Source organism: Lissotriton vulgaris, chromosome 11 (assembly GCF_964263255.1).
Source record: "Lissotriton vulgaris chromosome 11, aLisVul1.2, whole genome shotgun sequence".
Taxonomy (NCBI): domain Eukaryota; kingdom Metazoa; phylum Chordata; class Amphibia; order Caudata; family Salamandridae; genus Lissotriton; species Lissotriton vulgaris.
In genome coordinates this window covers 283971002-283975830 of record NC_141699.1, presented here as the reverse complement: position 1 = coordinate 283975830, position 4829 = coordinate 283971002, and the positions used below count along the sequence as shown (strand labels likewise).

The window sequence follows — 4829 nt, the reverse complement described above, 5'->3', positions numbered from 1 at the left end:
ACTCTGCAGTCACTCACTCTGCAGTCAGCCTGCAGTCATTCTGCAGTCACTCTGCAGTCACACTCACTCTGCAGTCACTCTGCATTCACTCTGCAGTCACACTCACTCTGCAGTCACTCTGCAGTTGCACTCACTCTGCAGTCACACTCACTCTGCAGTCACTCTGCAGTCGCACTCACTCTGCAGTCACTCTGCAGTCGCACTCACTCTGCAGTCACACTACTCTGCAGTCACACTCACTCTGCAGTCGCACTCACTCTCCACTCACTCTGCACTCACTCTCACTCTGCACTCACACTCACTCTGCACTCACACTCACTCTGCAGTCACTCTCACTCTGCAGTCACTCTCACTCTGCAGTCACTCTGCAGTCACTCTCACTCTGCAGTCACTCTCACTCTATAGTCACTCTCACTCTGCAGTCACTCTGCAGTCACTCTCACTCTGCAGTCACTCTGCAGTCACTCTCACTCTGCAGTCACTCTGCAGTCACTCTCACTCTGCAGTCACTCTGCAGTCACTCTGGAGTCACTCTGAAGTCCTTCTCACTCTGCAGTCACTCTCACTCTGCAGTCACTCTCACTCTGCAGCCACTCTCACTCTGCAGTCACTCTCACTCTGCAGTCACTCACTCTGCAATCACTCTGCAGTCACTCTCACTCTGCAGTCACTCTGCAGTCACTCTCACTCTGCAGTCACTCTGCAGTCACTCTCACTCTGCAGTCACTCTGCAGTCACTCTCACTCTTCAGTCACTTTGCAGTCACTCTCAATCTGCAGTCACTCTCCAGTCACTCTGCAGTCACTCTCCAGTCACTCTGCAGTCAATCTACAGTCACTCTGTGGTCACTATCACTCTGCAGTCACTCTGCAGTCACTCTCACTCTGCAGTCAGTCTCAATCTGCAGTCACTCTGCAGTCACTCTCACTCTGCGGACGATCTGCAGTCACTCTGCAGTCACTCTCACTCTGCCGTCACTCTCACTCTGCAGTCACTCTCACTCTGCAGTCACTCTGCAGTCACTCTCACCCTGCAGTCACTCTGCAGTCATTCTGCAGTCACTCACTCTGCAGTCACCATGCAGTCATTCTGCAGTCGCTCTGCAGTCACCCTCACTCTGCAGTCACTCTCACTCTGCAGTCACTCTGCAGTCACACTCACTCTGCAGTCACTCTGCAGTCACACTCACTCTGCAGTCACTCTGCAGACACTCTGCAGTCGCACTCACTCTGCACTCACTCTGTAGTCGCACTCACTCGGCAGTCACTCTGCAGTCGCACTCACTCTGCAGTCACTCTGCAGTCGTACTCACTCTGCAGTCAATCTGCAGTCACACTCACTATGCAGTCACACTCACTCCGCACTCACTCTGCACTCACTCTCACACTACACTCACACTCACTCTGCACTCACACTCACTCTGCAGTCACTCTGCAGTCGCACTCACTCTGCACCCACTCTGCACTCACTCTGCACTCACTCTCACTCTGTAATCACACTCACTCCGCACTCACTCTGCACTCACTCTGCACTCACATTCACTCTGCTTTCACACTCACTCTGCAGTCACACTCACTCTGCAGTCACTCACTCTGCAGTCACTCTCACTCTGCAGTCACTCTCACTCTAGTTGAGTCTGCATTAAAAATATAGCAGTAATCCCATGCAAAGTCTTGGTGAATCTGGGACCAAGACTGCAAACCAATAGGACAAGTAATTTTTGTACCATACCATTAGTTAGTAGACAGGACACCGGGTTCTATCTTCTTCTCCTTCCTCCCACACTCCCTCTTTGCCCTCCAATACCCCGTTCTCCCCCACCCTGTTAATCGTAAATGTGCACTGTGGTGCAGTCTAGTTTCTTTTCATACATTTCCTGTCTTCATTTAGCCTGATTTCAAGAGCTTCCAGCCTTTGCACAGGATAATAGTAAAAAAGTGATTGTGAAAGAAAATTCAATATTGGCTACTTCTTGTTCTTCCACAATTCTACACTGGTGCCTTACTCTCAACTTGATGTGAATCTCTAAATATAAAATGTAGGCGTGCAGGTGTACATAGAGGATGTAGATAAATAAGATGGAAAGACAGCGAAGATCAGCTGGGGATACAGCTCAGTGGTAGAGCATTTGACTGCAGATCAAGAGGTCCCTGGTTCAAATCCGAGTGTCCCCTTCAACTTTTTTAACTGTGATACTTCACATTATTTCTTAGTTTAAAAAACACAATGAGTTCCCTGCTTTTAGGTCAAGTACAATTTATTTTCAACAAATTAAAAGGGAAAACTAATCTGGCATATCACCTTATCCGTGCGAACTGTTACCAATGTCGACATGTTAGTGGATTTTACGTGACAATATCATACATAGCAACAAATCCATTGTTAATGGAATTAAAGCGACTATAAGTGAAAGCCCTATTCTTGCAGCAGGCGCCTTGAGTAGCCCGCTTTGTAAACAATATTAAACGCTCGGTTATTCCGCTCGGACACGTTGCGCGGCGGATCTCATGCTCACCTGGCGCTGTTTAGGAAAGCGCCTTGTATGTGAGTTAGGCGCTCTAAGATCTGATCGGCTGTGACTGGAGGGAAAGAGGGCTCGATCCAGACTAGTGGACCTGTGTGCGTACTGAGTGTAACCTAGATTCAGTTCATACATTAAAGCATACTTTTCAAACCCTTTCACTAATGACACGTCACTCTTATCTCCGTAGTGCTTTGCTTTCTTAACATGAAGGAAATGAAGCGAAGGCGCTAAAAAAGACATTTCAGTTAAATCAACATGAAATAACAAAACTCTGAATATCTGACCAGTTGTTGCAAAATATGATCAGAAAAGCGCATGTTTCTTTGAGAGAACTAATGAAAACAAGTAAACAGAGGCAAGCAACGGGTGGGAGCTGCTGGTGGTGGTGGGAGGGAGGTGGGGGATTACAACTGCGAGGTCCTGGTGTCGGGTCACGCACGCGCCTTTCCTGCCATATGCTTTGAATTAATTGAAAGCATATGTCAGGAAATGCGCGTAATAGACAACAATAGGCCAGGGGCGGAGCTATGCGCCAGCCTCTCGCCTATTGGTGTCTACCTTACATAACAGCAAGCAGTGAAAGGCCAACAGCAGGCCACAAAAAGAAAATCACATGCACAAGCGTTTGGAATTTGTGGAATTTGCAGGTCTATTTTTAAACCCCCTTTCAAGAGGGCCCTCATGCGAGCCCTAAAAATAACCCAGTGTCAATCACTTTGGTGTACACCTTGAGAGGTGGCAACACCCTAGCAGAGAGGGTCCATCCTGAAAAATTGGGCAGAAACATACCATTGATTGGATTAGAAATGAGACAGCAGAATGCCCTCACGAATAGCCACCAAGCATAATACATTGAACAAGTTACACCAACAATCCCATATGGAAGCAAACAAATATACAAAGTCTAGTGGAGCAGTCCATGCTCAGTTCGCAGACAGGGATGCACCCTTCTGATTAATAACTGGCAAGGAGCGATCCAGAGTGGAGCGCTGGGAAGAACTCCTGGGTAAGCAGTGCCGCTTACAATAGTCCACTGCCTCTGCAGGGGTGGCAAAGATCTTGGCCTTTCCATCTACCGCCACCTTCAGGTGAGAGCCAGATATATCATACTGTATTTTAGCCCCTACTTGTTTAGAGTGTTCTTCAGTTCTGCAATTTTATGACTCATTTTCTGCACCTCCAATGTGAAATCAGGAATGATAGTGATGGTTGAACACTGGAAGGACAGGGGGCTCCACTCCAGCACAAGGCGCAGAGCCACTGTCCAGTTGCGGAAGTTGAGCATGCGTGTTATGAGCGGACGTGGGGGAGCACGTGGTGGCGGTCGGGCCATGAGCGCTATAGGCCCACTTCACCACAAACGTGTCCATAAAATTATTACCTGCCAAAGAGCTCTGACAGCAGGCGTTCAACAAAGAGGTCAGATGGTTATATCTGTGGATTCTGCCATACCCAGGATCTGGAGGTTGTTGAGGGGGGAGTGCACTTCAAGATCTTCATTCTTGGCAACCACTGCCTTCAACAATCTTTCAACATTTTCTATCCTTTTCGTGTCCAGCGTTGAGTGATCTTTGACTTCCTAAATGCATTTTTCTGAAACGTCGAGCCTCACAGATTGTCGATCAAAGCACTCACCCATGCGAGCTAGGCGGTGTGTGAGGGTGTCAAAGCACGCCTCGATGGATTTGAAGCTGGTCTGTAGGTCTGCCAGATTGAAGCAGTGCCATCCAGGACCCCGGCAGTGCCCACCAATGTTGGGCCCTATTCAGAGTCTGAGAAGGAGGCGTGTTGCCTGGCAGGTTTATTCTGGTCAAACAGGAGTTCCCCATCTTTTGGGTCTCCATACCCCATTATTGCTAAATGAGTGATGTAGAAGAAGCATTCTGCCTTGCAATCCAAGTGTCGCGACTAAGTTATAGCAAAGAGGACTCCTGACGACCGTGCTCAAATACGTTGTGTACCCAAGAGTGCCATTCTTCGAGTACCTGGGCTTGCATGCAGTCACTGCCATTGCAGGGGCGGGCATCCCCTCATAATGGCACCCGACCACCTTTCGTCTGTCCTGACCAGGGTGGGTTTTCCCACGCGGCACCCAGGGCTGCCCCCTGCTAGGCAAGGGCCATACTGTCGTGGTTCCAAACGACAAAGCATGGGACAGCATGACCGCGCAACCCAATGAGGACTGGTGGCCTCAATCTCACCCGCGGCTCCTGTCACAGCGGGGCTTTTGAGGCCAGTGTTGGGCTGCACCAGGTCAGCGGCACCCACCCTCTCACCTCCAAGCCACTGCCCCCTCAATCTGCCC

The 4829-nt window shown here is 49.3% G+C and overlaps 1 non-coding gene across 1 annotated transcript; it reads left to right on the top strand.

The window, feature by feature from the left end:
- Positions 1-2102: 2102 nt before the first annotated feature.
- Positions 2103-2174, top strand: TRNAC-GCA (transfer RNA cysteine (anticodon GCA)). Its single transcript has one exon. It is a non-coding gene; the product is annotated as a tRNA-Cys (tRNA).
- Positions 2175-4829: the final 2655 nt, after the last annotated feature.